The 15360-nt window shown below is 46.5% G+C and overlaps 1 long non-coding RNA gene across 1 annotated transcript; it reads left to right on the top strand.

Annotated features, from left to right (window-relative positions):
* Positions 1–13445: 13445 nt before the first annotated feature.
* LOC137147577 (uncharacterized) lies at positions 13446–15111 on the top strand. The gene is made up of 3 exons (XR_010918248.1): positions 13446–13470; positions 13850–13960; positions 14825–15111. It is a non-coding gene; the product is annotated as an uncharacterized lncRNA (long non-coding RNA).
* The last annotated feature ends 249 nt before the right edge of the window (positions 15112–15360 follow it).

Below are 15360 nucleotides of genomic sequence, written 5' to 3'. Positions count from 1 at the left end.
CGATCTAAATAAAAACCTTTTTAGTTTAATAAAAAAAAAAAAAAATTGATTTTTATCCACCCTGCCTACAAGGTTCCCTTCATGCAGTTTCCCTTGAATTCTTCCATAGAGAGGAAAGCAGAGATGGAGTTTGCCTCCCTGGGGAAGGAACAGAAGGTCCAACCTACCAACTTGGGGCTGCTCTGGGGCCATAGGGCAATGTGAGCATCCCTAAAGGTGTATAGCATTTACTGTGCACATATCTTTGTCATTATGAAAGACAGACTTTAGGTCTTAAAGTGCAGTAAAAATCAATATAACAAATACACCGATCTGGGGAAATGACAGTCTGATAAATTAATACATTCCCAAGCACATTCTATTGTTCCCATATTTACAACAATTCTTTAGAGAGACCCTGATAATTTATAGCTAACACCCTTTTATCCTGCAGAAAGGATAACACCTCCAGAAGCCACATCCTAACATGATTTCAGTGCGGTTTTGTAAGGGCAAGAAGATGTGGTTCACCGTTTTTTGTAGGGACATAGTAGTAATTTAAATATATACTAAGCATAAAACTGTAAATGGCCAATTTATATACATTTGTTCTTGTTCGTCAACAAGTTTGTTTTGAAATTAGATGGTTTCTAACCATCAGAGGAGTGAAGTTCTGGAAGAGCCTTCCAAGGGGAGCAGTGAGGGCAAAAAACCTAACTGACTTCGACTCCGCTTGATTAGTTTTATGGAGGGGATGGTATGATGGGACTGCCTACGATGGCATGTAGGTGATCTGCAACTGCCAGCAGCAAATATCTCCACTGGCCGGTGATGGGATGCCAGATGGGGAGGAGTGAGTTACTATGGAGAACTCTCTTCCAAATGTTAGACCCACATGTTCCAGGTCTAACTGATCATCATATTTGGGGTCCGGAAGGAATTTTCCCCTGGGGTCAGATTGGCAGAGACCCTGAGGGGGTTTTGCCTTCTTCTGTGGCATGAAGCATGGGTCACTTGCAGGTTTCAGCTAGTGTAAATCGTGGATTCTCTGTAACTTGAAGTCTTTAAATCATGATTTGAGAAGAATGGGGGGGGGGGGCGGGAATTTGATAGTAGCCTTTAATTACCTGAAAGGGGGTTCCAGGGAGGATGGAGCTAGGCTATTCTCAGTGATAGTAGATGACAACTAGGAGCAATGGTTTCAAGTTGCAATGGAGGAGGTCTAGGTTGGATATTAGGAAAAACTCTTCCCTAGGGAACCCATTCAAGTGCTTCACCACCCTCCTAGTGAAAGTGATGGAATCTCCATCCTTAGAGGTTTTTAAGGTGCGGCTTAACAAGTCCCTGACTGGGATGATTTAGTTGGGGCCAGTCCTGCTTTGATCAGGGGGTTGGACTAGATGACCTCCTGAGGTCCCTTCCAACCCTAATATTTTATGACTTCAGTAACTCAGCCAGAGGTTAGGGGTCTATTACAGAAGGGGGTGGTTGACCACAGAATCTCAATGTGCAAGAGGTCAGACTAGATTATTGTGATGGTCCCTGCGGACCTTAAAATCTTTGTGTCTAAATAGCAAGGGGAAATAACAGAGACAGCAATGGCGAAGCAGAAGATGGAAAGGAAAATACTAATTAGACCTACACTCTCCAGAATTTTGTTTCTGGCAATGGTTCTCTCGAGCCTCCCATCTAAATGCTACTCATGGAAACTTCCAAAATAAAAGTTAGATAGAAAGTAGCATTTTGCGTCTTCATGCCATCCTTGCTTACTGTTAATTTAAACTCCTGTTTTCTGAGGTTTCAGATCCTTCTAAACCTTTACAAAAAATATTCATTCACATAAGATCTTGGCATAGCAGAATGCCATGGAGGTGTGGAGAGCCATCTGGCACTTTCAGGCTAATGTAACACGCTCCAAATTTATCAATAGCCGATGCCAGTTTAAAGTTTGCTCAATGGTTGAGGTATGATTCTGTTGTATTTCAACCAACATGCAGGTGTCAAATTTGTATGCCTTGGAACAGAGCGTTGGCAGTGGCGGAGGATCCTCAAGCTTACCTAAGTGGGGCCCAAGTTTGACCTGCAGGACACCTTCCAAGGCATATGTTTATCTAGCCTCCTTTTTTCTGAAGGGGGTTGATTAATAAGTGTGCCTTTGTTCATAAAGGGAATGATGGTCTCTAATATGCCTAGAGATTAATAAGTATATCTTATAGATATAAAATATTGTTGCAAACAAAGCATCATGAGTATCTGTCAATACAATGCAATTCAGGCTCATTGTGGAAGTGACCCTCTAAAATGGGCCCAGAATGAATGAGCACCCATGTTCTGTGCAGCAGCAAACAACTCCCTGCCACTCAACACCTGACAGTTAATTTCTGCAGTTAGTGCAAATATTGCTGGGCATGGGATCCCCTCTTGCTTTGCACCCTGTCATGGTAAATGGAGATGAACAGGAATCCTCCTGGTTTTGGTTCCTGGAATTGTATGCTGCAGAACTGACAGCACAGCTCTGTAGTGGAGGGCTTACCCTTTTGGAACTTCCTGTCTGGCAGCTCCCCTAGAGCAGGGCATAGGATGTGTTTATTCGGTTCAGTGCCTGCTCCAGTTTTGTTTTGATTTGCCTCCATTCCTGGCAAATATGAAGGATGCAGCACTGGCAGTTGTCTTCTTTGCGGCCCATTGCGGGGAACACGACCTGTACCATTTTATACACCTTAACTATGTTTTTATGGCCAACATTTTGATGCCCAGGCAGTCACCATATTTTGTAATAACATGCACGCCCCAAACCTCTGCCCTGACCCCCACCTGTGCCTCCTCTCATAGACAAATCCTCCCGGCTTAGAGGGAGGAGCCAGGATTGAACTCCAACTTCTGTCCTAGGTTCGCAAGAAGATGGAGGGGAGCAAGCTTCGTATTAAGTGGGCACTAAAGCCCTAAACTGTTGCAACTGTGGGGTTTTGTTTGGTGTTTTTAAGGTGTTGCGGTAGATGTTTAGCGGGGAGAATAAGCCGCACTCCAGGGTACTGGAGACAGGAACGCGTGGCAATTTCTATCACGGCCACTAGCTAGCGCTGCTCTTCTTCCTTTCCGCGTGGAGCGGTTGTCACGCCTCCGGGCAATGAAAAGCTGCTTGTGTGCAGAACTGCAGGGGAATGGTGCAGATCTGGCAACACAGATTCGGCGGGGAAACGACTAACACGCTTTTCCCTTGTCCTACAACTGCCAAGGCGATCGGCCACTGGAACACCTCTAGCAGGGCCGTGTCTGGGTGGGTGGGTGGACAGACCCTGCCAAATGATCCACTACTCCGCTATTTAAAAGGAAGGTTTAAAACACTGGTGCAGACGGCAACCGCCTAATGCGTTGCTTTCTGTTTACTGGCTTTCCACAGGACCCAGCCCCAACTGGAGTCGATCTGCTTAAAGCGGACTGACGTACAGCCATTCCCCCTGTATTAACATGCAAGCTGGGTTCTAATTGTATTGGGGGGTGGGCGGAATACACAAAGGGGTTACCGGAAAAATGCTGCAGGCCCAGGCTTAATGAGAGATGAAAGCAGCTCCCTGGTCACCTCCTGCACCTCGCCTGCACGTGGGGTTTCACCGAAACACGAGCTGAACTCTGCAGCCTGGCTCCGGCCAAGGCAGGATCCGGGCCAGCGAGCGCGGTCATACTTACAGGCACGCTCCTCTTCCCTAGCTGCACTGGGCCCTGCTGCCCGACAGCTCCAGCCCCGGCAGTGTCGCTCTCCCCTCTCCGGGGGCGGGCGGGCACCATCCACCGGGCACGTTCTCCAGCCCTGGGAAGCTGCGTGCAAAGCAGTCCGTCCGCCTCCAGCCGGGCGGCCGCTGCGCTAGGGCATCGCACGGCGGGTTGTGTGTCTGCGCCGCTGCCCCGCTCAGCCTCGGGCCCCGCCAGCCGCGCCGCGTGGGGACGGGGAGCGCCCGGCTCGGGACTGGACCGGACAGGTCCGAGCGAGCGGCGAGGCTGCAGGCAGCGGGGGAAGGGAGTGTTGCTCGCCTTCTGCAAAGCCGCCGGTCCCTCCAGTGCGGGGGGACCTGCCTCCCGGCTCCCTCCCTCGGCATCAGCCCTGTGCTTCCGCCTGCCCCCGGCCTGCTGGGGAGAGGGCTTGCACGGGACCCACCCTCCCGCGATATCCTCCTTCGCCTCGCTCGGCGGCCGCGTCTGGCGGCGGCGGCGGCTCCCACGATCTGCTCCATTTGCATCTGCTGCACCCGGCCCGGCCCGGCCGCCCCCCTCCCTCCTGCTCAGTCCGCTCCTCCCCGAGCGTTCACCCTCGCGGCTTGAGGCACACGCCGGGCTGCCTCCGCCTGCGGCCCCGTCCAAATACCGGGATGGGGGGTGGGGGATGGAGAGAGTAAAAGGGTCCCGATCCCCGTCTCGTGGCTGGGCACGTGCAGGCGTGTGCGAGGGGCATCTGTCCGTCCTTGCACCGCTCCCTGGGCCGGGGGGAGCCTTTCGTGCCTCGACAGCAATCAGGGGCCTTAACTGCTCTTCAGACGGCGAAATACCCCCGCCCCCTTCTCATGAGCGCCCAGCACTGATCGGTGGGGAGCCGAGGGTTCCCCGCTGGGCAGAGAAGCCCCCACTCCGGGAGGCAGATGCTGGAGGATCTGGAGGCTGAGCTGCTCCGGCTTCGCTCACCACTAGGCTGGTTACCTCTGGGGAGGAAACCCAGCCTTGCTCCTCTTCCCCCTAGGCAGCCAGCTGAGTCTTCGGAGGCCTTCCCAGAAGGCTGGGCTGACCAGAGGGCTCCCAGCTGCTGGGAGGTGCTGGGACAGGAAACTGGAAGTCTCTAGGCTATGCCCACATGGCAAAACCGTGCGGACTGAACTTAGGTGGGCGGACAGTCACCACAGTTATGATATGGCCTGCGCCTGCACAATTGGCTCCTTGTGTCCGGGTGTATGGATCCTACTGCCAGGCAGGGCGTTGCGGGATGGCTCCTGAAAGCCACTAGCAGTTGATGTATAAGCAAGGCAGTGTCTACACTGACCCAGCAGAGACCTAATTCCATTGACCTGTCGCTCAGGGAGGCAGGTTACTAACAGCAGAGAGAGGCACTTACCTCAGATGGAGACAAATAACGTGGAGATACTTCCACAGCTAGGTCCACACAAGGCAGCTGGTGTCAACGTAACCCTGTAGTGTAGACCAGGCAGTTACTGCTAGTCAAGAGGTTTAAGTGTTCTTTGTGGGCTACACAGTGAGCAGGCGTTTCTGTGCATCAGTCCCATGGCCTGTAAGTGATGTGAGTTAGGCAGGGCATTCCAAGCAAGTATCAATGAGAACTTTGTACCATTCCACTGTAGCTTGCAACTAATAAATTAATCTATTATTCATTATAAGAGCTGGATATAAGACACTAGCACCTGATAGGTAACAGGAAAATAAGAGCGTAAGGTTTAAAGCTGAAATGCAAGAAACCTAGAGGCTGATGCCTGAAAGATACTAGTTTAGCCGCTATGAGGCTTTAGAAGTTAGATTGTTAGCAATATTATAAAGTTCCAGAGGGGTAGCCGTGTTAGTCTGTATGCAGCAAAAACAAGAGTCCTGTAGCTTCATCATCATGCATCTGACAAAATGGGCTGCAGCCCACGAAAGCTTATGCCTGCAGAAATATGTTAGTCTTTAAGGTGCTCCAGGACTCTCGTTGTTTTTTAATATTATAAAGCTAAGCCAGCACAAGTAAATTTGTTAAAGCTGTTGAGCTTATGTCTGTCTGTATGCTGATGTCTTGAAAAATAACTGCTGAGTTTGGAGGATACTCTGAGATCAGTAAACACCACAAGATGAGTGTTGGTAGCTGGGGTGAAATATTAGAGACTTCTGTAAGGTGGTGTTACTATGGTGATAATGTGATGGTGTAAATGTTAACTTTTTTAAAATCTAGCCAAGCAGCCTATCAGATGAAGCGTTTCTAATAATATGAGTGACACTCCCAAAGATGGACATCAGAGGGTTGAACCCCTCATGCATATTAATGAACTTTGGGCATATGTGTACCTTATTATAAATAAGGCCTGGCAGATGGCTGGAGGTCACCGCTTCCTGGAGGTCATCATTTCCTGACCCTCAATAGGAGCCGGCCACCTGCACTCTTCTTCAGGGTTTCATATGGAAATACTAGTGCTGGACAGATTTTAATTTTTTTTCTAACCATTGCGATTTATGTGACAGTTATAGGAAAACACCAACTAATAGGTGAAAAGACACCTAATAAAAGTACATATGATCAAATGTGCTTGTTCCTCACATATTCCAAGTCTCCAGCAATGATGCTAGCACACATGGTGGTGTTAGCCCTAATGCTTTAAATACTGGAGTAGCCATGGAGATTGGACTCTTCTCTGATACTAAAGTTTAAAAGGGGTTATCAATATTATTCAATACCATAACCAATAAAAGCTACACTACCTTGTATGAATTACACAGCTATGGAACACAGCACCTTTGACCACCTCGCCTGCCAACTAATCCAGCTACTCTGGGGCTACTGATAACTGTTCAGAGATTTGGAATGTTTCAAACAACCATCATTTATCTGTACACCAGTTTGCCACCACAATGTTTCATCCCTTCCTTCTAAATGTGGATTTTTTCCCCAAATTTAAGTATTCTGTCCTTAAACAGTGGGATGACCAATAACAACTTTAAAGCTATCCTGCTGACCAGTATTGTATTGTCTCATGGGTTCCTTGGACTCCTCCATCTATTTGTCTGTATCCATCTTTTGTCTTTTATCTTATTCTGAAATTGTAAACGCCCTGGGGCAGGAACAGTCTTCTTGCACTGTTTATTCAGTGCCTACCACATGGGGTTCCTAGGCCATCAATGGAGTTTCTAGGCACTATGGTATTACAAATAAATAATAGTTTCATGTCTCATGATCATACAGGGCTAGAAAAGGAGCTTTATTATCATTAATGTTATGGTAGCACCTAGAGCTCTGAGCCCTCTTGTGCTAGGTGCTACACAAACTTATAGCAAAAAGTTGGTCCCTGCACCAAAGAGCATACAGCGTATCCACCTATGATCTCTCATCTTATACGATAAACAGATTCAGGAACTACAAGAGAATTGAGACATTTATATTACTGAGGAACTTGCAGCTCTCCCGGATCCACCCCAACAGAGATCACTTCTAGTCCCAGAATGTCCTGAGTTAAATCGTGTAGAAAAGCCATTTTAGAAAACTTTGGAGGGGGTGGGGGTGTTCTTCTATAGCCTGTACAGTTGGCCTCATGCTAAGTAATGCACCTGGCATCACTTGAGGAAGTGTACAAGAAATAGTCCCAATACAATTTTTTTTAAAACTTTAAAACATTTGTGAAATAGTTCTTTAATGTAGCATATACTAAATTTATGCAGGTGTAATGTAGTACAAAGGTTTATCAGCACTTGTTTTGGGATGATCCCTATAATTACGTTGTGGCTTCACTTGTGGATGTGCAAAATCCAAACTCGTGAATACTACACAATCATGTCTTCCCTATGTGAGTGAATATTGGGGGGGTTTAGCTGGGCAATCTTAATGTTGCACTAAAATAAAAACAAGGAACTGTGGAAGCTAAGGAGGGTACGGCAGCATTAACTCAGAGAAGCTGCACATTCATAGCAACGTCTCTTCCTGTCTCGCTAAAGTGGTACCTTTCATATGTTACTCTTTTGCTATCAAATGTGCACCACCAATGGAATGCGGACGGAAAGGAAGCTATTGTTTAGCTGGCGACCATTTTTTTGTAAAGCTGTATTGCAGCCATTAATAGATGCACTGCTGCCTTGTACCTTTTTAGCAATGAAATTTCTAAACTTTCATTTTAAAAATCTTTCTAAACCATTGTACACTGCAGGGAAAGGTAACACAGGCCCTAAAATCCCAGGGGAGAAAGATATAGACAGATAATATTTTAATGCCCACTATTTTCTCCAGTTCCTGGTGCGAGGGCATTGAATTGTGGCAGAATTTTTTTTTTAATGTTAACGACGTGCTGAAACAGTCTCCTTTGTGCAGAAAGTCCCAGCAGCAACTTGAGAGCAGCAGCCTCTGGGCCTACTCAGCCTTTGCTCAGGGAAAATGTGCATTATAATATCACAAGGGAACATTGCTTCATTAGGCTTAAAAAAAAAAAAAAAAAATCTTACCAGGTCTTACTGAGCATGCTCAGAAGTGATGTCTCCATGGCTTATAACTTTTATTACCTGTCAGTGAGGAATCCTTAGATTATGCATTCTCAACCTGGGTGTCAGTACCCTGCAAAAAAGTCCTTTCCCCTCAGGGTACAGCAATAGCTGAGCAAGACAATAACAGGATCCCACCCAGGGCACTAGGGGATCGAGGCAGGGTGGGAGGGGGCTGCTTTCTGTCTCTGGACTGTTTTGCTTTAGTATCTTATGTTTCTTACCTGTAACTACTTGTGTGAGTTTTGAGGAAGCAGAAAATCCTTGACCCGAACAGTCTTGTTTAAGAAGCAGGCTCTGTTTTTATGATGTCTGGGACACAATCTAACTATTGGGAATTAAAAAATGGTACAAAAAGAAATGTGTTCAAGGAAGGCCAGGAAAACACACTCCAGCTGCTTACACTAGCTTTTATTTCCTACCTGTGCTGCTCCCCAGGTGATAGTGAGAGTGGAAGCTCTAGTGTAGATCAGTGGCTGGCTGTTTGACCTCCATATCATCTAAGTCTACTTAGAACTGGTAGATATTGTGGTTAAAATGTTGGCAGGCACCCATGCCCTCTCTATACCAGAACTCACACTGGTGGTAGCAAAGATGGGAAATTTGAGGGGTGCCTAATGTAGACAAGACCACAGATGGGAGTTGCTGTAAAGGAAGAAGCCTTTCTCATGGCAAGAGGGGAGACTGGACAGGAGTTCTGGAATCACAAAAGATGCATATGGAGACAGGAGAGGGTCCCATCTCTCATAGGCTGCCTGTCCATTTAAAAAACTACTAGGCTTTGCCTACACTAGAGAAACTGGGTGTGCTAAAAACTATGTTGTCTCCCTAGCATGCATGTAACATGCGTTAGCCGTGCATGTGGCCTCCATGCATTCCAGTAGCACTCTTGGCTATTAGCAAGGCTGGGTTCTGTGGATTCTGCCTAGCACAGTGCTGATGCTCTTCAGTCTTGTAACATTGGCCCCTTGGATCTTTTTTGTGTGCTGCTTGTCACTCCTAAGTGATGCCCATCTCACATAGCTATTTGGACACCTGGTCACATACCAAAGTATCTGAATGATTAGTATTTAACACTGAAGCTATCCTATTGGCTCAGTTAGCAACAGTTCCATTTTCTAATGTGGACACAGCCTTAAAGTCTCCAGGGCAAGGACCTGTGTGTGTGTGTGTGTGTGTGTGTGTGTGTACAGCACCTTGCACAACTGAGCTCTGATCTCTAATTGGAATCTCAAGACTAAGGATTTAGCATCACTAGGTTGGTTGGTTTGTGTTTTGTGTCTCCCTTCACCAGCCCCCTCCCTTCCCAACCCCACTCTCTGGACTCTAAACGGAGGATAAATCTACATAGCTCAACATACAGCAGGGATGAAATGATCAAGAAAATGTACACATGCGGATAATGAGTTTATTCACAAAGTGTAAATCCTGGCCCGCCTGCATTTTTTCCATTCAGTTTAATGGGACCAGGATTCTAGGCCATGTATTTTATTCATTGTCCTACCCACCCCCTCTATTGGGAGAAGAACAATAGTAGGATTGCTTTGGTTCATGTGAAGAGATCCAAAAGAGCATTTCTCTTGCACATTAACATCTGTCTATTGCACTGATTTGTTTGTGGAATGTGTGTGGTGAAACCTAAAATGGTAGGAAAAGAGCTGCTGACGTCTGAACCTGCTGCCCTCTCACAGTTACCTGTCTAGTACCCAGTACTTTACCATCAAGAGAGTTCCTGGAAAGAACATGAGAGAAACAGTAGATTCTGTAAGGAATAATTCTGAGTTATTTCTAGACTGTCAAGCATCAATAGATTATTTTTTTAAATTTGTTTCCGCAGATCAAGGAAAAATCTATGTATTTATGGGTTTCGGGTTAATTTTAAACCAAAGTATGGGAAACAGAGGGCATGAAAATAGGTTGAGCAATATTCACTGGACAAAATATTTTCTCCTGTTGGGTACCACTTCCCCTCTATTTTATATTGCACACCGGGACTTATCAAAAGAGTATTTCCTTAGCCTAAAAATGGGTGTCTTTTTTGAATAAAACTTCTGATGCTGTTCCACCTCTTCTAACCTCCTACCCTTCCACTGTCAGGATATGCTGTATCAACACTAAAAAGGGATAAACTCGGTGGAATTGGTTGAAGGGACTCGCCTCTTGATAACTATTCTGACAGTATTGTGTCTGTACTGTTTCTACTGCTCTGGGGAAGGGGCGTGAACCCGAGGCAGTCAATGTGAAAGGACCCCTCCCCACAATTTGAAACAAAAGATGTTTCAGATCAGACACCAAGGGCCACTACTCTGAAGATCCACAGAAATCAATGGTGGCTTTACTAACAACCGTCCGAAGCAGTGACTGCTGTGACCCATTCGTTGCATATCCACAATGATGAGACGCTGACACTAACAGCACTTCAAAAGATCCTGGCAAAGGATCAGATGCAGATTTGTGACTTCTGGATTACATTCTGCTCATAATCTGTTCAGGTGACTTGCAGCTTGGTGATTCAGAAACTCAAGACCACATTAGGGAAAGAACGCAAGAAACTTCCTCTGACATGTAGGTTTAAGTGTGAACGCCATTGCCCAGTCCTCCAGGAAAGTGCATCTCTTCATTCAAGCTACCCCCAATAAAGCACCATCTTCTTGCCAAGGGAGTAGGGAAGTGATTTCCATGGCCTGGCTGGAGACCTGCAGCCAGCCCAGCTGTCCTGTCCTAAATTATTCTGCTGCTGCTGCTGCTTGGCAGGATCTTATCATGGCCATGGGGTGCCTATCAGTCAGGAGAATCGCTTTGCCATGTGCAAATTACCTTCCTCCTTTGGTGGATTAGTTGCTCAGCTGGTCCTGACTCTTAAGGATGTTCCCATAACTGGATCTGGGCATGAGTGAGAAACTGTGTAGGTTCCCCCTTTCAGCCCAAAGTCTGATTCTCCCACTTCTTTCTTAACCATTCCCCTTCTCTAATGGCATGTTTGATTTGGATTGTTTCTGAGAAAAGGTTGACCAGAGAGCCTGAAATAACTGGGAGACACTAGCACTGACAGCTTGTTTATTCCTAATTCTAAATATAAACTATTCAGATTAAGTGTATTTGGGGCTCTGAAGGTGAGAATCTCTTCCCCCTTTAATAGAGTTCACACTTTTAAGTAAAAGACTTCCAGGGAATTTTGTTAACCACTCTTACGTAGAACTCCATAACACTTGTTGTACAAAGGTGGCCTCCAGTATAACTTCTAGACCCAGCTACTGAGGGATCCCTGTTCCTTTTTATTTTTCTGCCACCTCTTAGCCCCTTCCATCAGTAAAAGCTCCCAAGGATGGTCCCTTTAGTTAGACTTCTTTTCTGAAAAGTTTGGGAGGTGTTTTTAATGGAAAACTCCCGCCAAGTTTTATCACGATAGCTTGCACAGAGGATGAGAGAGGACCTGATCACCAGTATTTTAAAATTCTTAATATAATGAAAGTAGTAAGTACTAAAAGAACAAGAAATTGTCAGTTTTTGTCTTGCGCTATGATCTGTGACAGTGGGCTTGTCTTACTAGCTGTGGTGTAGGCCAATTTATACCTTACAGATCTAGCTATGTCCTATGATTCTAAAGGAAAAAAAATCTATTGATACTTTACTAATTTAATTTAAAAAATGCTCACCCCGAGGTTAGTGAGCAAGTAGGCTTTTACTAGTTTGGTTTGTGATGATGTGGTTTGAGTGCAGCCTACTTGGTGCTCTGCAGAACATGGAAGAAATCTATGCCCCAAGGAACTTAAATTCTTAATTCAACAAATCTGTTGACACAACACCTACCCAGCCCTAGTTCTGCTGGGGTTTCAAAGGGCAGATCCTTGTTCTCTGCAGCCTTCCCTGTTAGCCCAGCATAGAAAGGAGCCTCTATTTAAAAGGTGTGCTGCTTTGAGCTTTTTACCTTCAGCTGGTCACCCGCACACATACTACAGCAATGGATTTGATACAAGGATATGGAAGATAGAGGCAAGCCTTAGTTGCATAAGCTTTCCACACAAAGGAGGACTCTATTGAAGTCCCTGGGAGATGTGCACTTTCTGAATTGGGCTCCTGATGACATATGGGTGGGGGTGGATTGAGAGTAGGGGTCAAATCTCAGAGCAGTCTGCAGTTTTGCTAACCATGCTGCTTCCTCTGGGGGGACTCCAGTTGGAAGTGGAGCGTGCGTTTTAAGGAGGGATGTGACTGAAGACAGAATGGAAGTGACCGAGGGATGGGTTTCAAGTGGAGGGGTAGGGGGAGATGCAAAAGGAACAGGAGGGTCTCGTTAATATGAACAATGCTTTGTATTTCTTCAACCTTGTTTTCTAGTAAGTAATCAAATGTAACTTGCAGCTGGGATGGGCTGCAGCCCCTCATGCACTCATCTGCTTCATTAGCACTTCTTGTCACCAATTGCTAGCTCATATCCTGCCTTCGTTCCACACTGGGTCAAATCCATGGGAGTTCTGCATGTGGATCAATGGCAGGAGCGGCCCTGAAAGGCAGCAGCCGGGCCTTCCTGCTGGGAAGTAGCAGGAAAAATGGCAGCCTTCACTGAGATCCACCACAGTTGATAACACTGACAGATATTCCTAGAAGGACATTTTTATTGTGCATGGGTTTTAGTAAATGGCCTATGAGCTATGTAGGGGTATGAGACCTAATCACGGGAGTCTTCCTTTAAAGCTGTGGCTGGATTTATGTTGATCACTTTAAAACACATCTCATAGAAATATTTAGCAGAAAAGAATGTGTAAAAACCCAAACCCCAAATGGCATTATGTAACCAACACAGGACTTAGTTTACACAGAGGTCACTTAACTGAAAAGCCTGCTGTTTGCTTTCCTTGCCTCTGTTGTGTCGTGGTCAGCTGAAAGCAGTCACCCTGTTTGCTGTTCTGATTACTAGCCTAAAAGGAAAGACGCATAGCCCATGTCATCTCGAAATAAAAAATAATTTAAAAAAATGAAATATGGCTTGCCAGGCCTAGAGGAGCCTCCCCAATTCAAGGTAAGGGGTGGGAGCCCCGTGGCAGACTGCCAAATGGTGCAAATTCCCCAGTGAACAAACACCATTTAAAAAAAATCAAGGATCCAGCATCACCAAATGTTCTTTGTTCATTTATTTTGGCAAGGGTAGTGCTGCTGTCGCTATTTATGACACTTTGTCGTGGACCAGTCCACGCAGTGCAGCGCCATTTTGCAAAGGGAAAGAAGTTTCGGCGTGAACCCCCTTGGGAAAGGGGCCGTGGAGAAGTTGAACTGGAAGGGGTAGGTGGGGGATGGGCGAGGCTCCCCTACAAGGACCAGAGCTTGGGGTCAGGGTGGAAATGGCAGGCAGCTGTATCTCTGTGGTCGAGAACAGTTTGTAAGGGGAAAATCAAAAGTCTGTTCTTATTTACCAATATCAACTTGCAATAGCCCTTAATTCAGAGCAGGCCACAGTGCTGGGGGCTGGGAGCGGGTGTTTTTTAATCACTGTTTTAAGCCTTGGCTGGAGAGAAATTCCCCTTCTCAGCAATTCACCATAGTGGAAGTAATTGCTCCTCTTTCTTCTTGCATTTGTCCTTTCCTGTTTCATTCACGGATTGAAAAATGGCTAAAGAGCAGCCCCTGCTTCACCTCCCCTTCTCCCTGATTGACTCCGCAGCTCCTGGGACTGAGAGAGGAAAGGGGCCTCCAGGTCACAACCCCTGCAATCTTCAAAGCCCCTGCCGCTTCCAGCAGCTGTCACAGCTCTCACTGACCATATCCCCAGAAGGTCAGCAAAAAAATAAACACTGGGGCCCAGCAGGTCCCCTTCTCATGCAAACTGGTCCTTCCCCTCCCCAGCCCCCATTCTGCACATAGCTGACACTTGGGAGACCCTCGATTCCACCCAGTTATGCAGAGCGCAATACCCCGGCAAGGAGAAGCAGAAGGGCCTTCCTGGGCAGGCAGGGTGGGAAAGAAGAAAAAAAAAAAAGCAGCTTCCTGCCCGATCCATGCCCACCCACATGCTGCCTGCAGCCATTTTGTATGTGTGCAAAGCCTGAAGGTGAAGCTAGGGAGGGAGAGACTGCAGGGAAGGATCCCTGTGTGTGTGCGCATGAGAGAGACACAGAGTATCCCAAAGAAATAGGAAATGGATCAGGGACTGTAAAAGCCTTTTCATTAGGATTAGATTGCATCCCTCCTGCACAGCCAGCCTGCTTCTGCGCTAATTTTTCCTCTGCAAAAAGTCCTGCTGGAGCAGAAATCATTCCCGAGAGAAGTGCAGGTTCAATAGGCCAGCATGGAAAGGTCCTTCACTAACAGAAATACCCTTTTCAGCTCTTTTCCCCACTCCCCTCACCCCCTCCCAAAGCATTCATTTCACCATAGCCACCAATCATCACAGGGCTATTTCCTGCACTGCCCAGCCCAGCTCACAGATGTAGCTAGGGCTGTGCTGATCTAGTTCAGTTGGTAACTTCCCCCCAGCACCCCCTTTCTCACTTATACCCACTACCCTGTTCCCCCTACCTCTTTCCTCTCACTGCCTCCCCCTTCACTACTTCTGCCTGTCCTGATCCCTTAGCCCCTCCACTCGATTGATGGAAGGTGGCATGTGGTAGGATCAACTCTGTGTTTCCATGCTTCACAGGAAGGAAGATTTTTGTTTTTCTGTTGACTCCAGTATCTCTCCTCATCCCTCTGACAACTTGAACCATAACAACCCGAGAAGCGTTGAAGAAAGAAAAGTTGGGCGGCTTTTTTTGTTTTGTTTTGTGGCGCTTTTTTGTTTTGTTTTGTTTTTTTTTAAATCCACCTCATGCTGCTGAATATTGGTAAATTTCCGGCAAGATGAAATAAAACTGACCACAAAAAAAAGGCGGAAAAAGAAATGGGTGAAATGACTTTATTTTTGGATCTGTACATTAACCACTCCCTGTCCTCCTCCCCCTGTAGTTCAGACATCTAGGATTCTGGGTTTCTCTCAAAAGCCTGCGCTTCCTCTCACCATTGATACCGAGTGTGCTGAGGTGTCTTCTTTTCTGTTCACTCTCCAGGCATGTACGATTTCAGTGCCTGCCTAGCTCTCTGCTCAGCTCACCTTTCCCCTCCAGCCAGCCAGGGAGAATGAGCAGAAACAGATTCATTTTCCCAGATCTCAGCTGCTTTATGGCTGAAAACAAAGTT

Source organism: Emydura macquarii, unplaced genomic scaffold, assembly GCF_026122565.2.
Source record: "Emydura macquarii macquarii isolate MOO-44397 ecotype Brisbane River unplaced genomic scaffold, CSIRO-AGI_Emac_v2 contig_554, whole genome shotgun sequence".
Taxonomy (NCBI): Eukaryota; Metazoa; Chordata; order Testudines; family Chelidae; genus Emydura; species Emydura macquarii.
The sequence above is the reverse complement of the archived record's forward strand: the minus strand, read 5'-3'. Positions and strand labels throughout refer to the sequence as shown.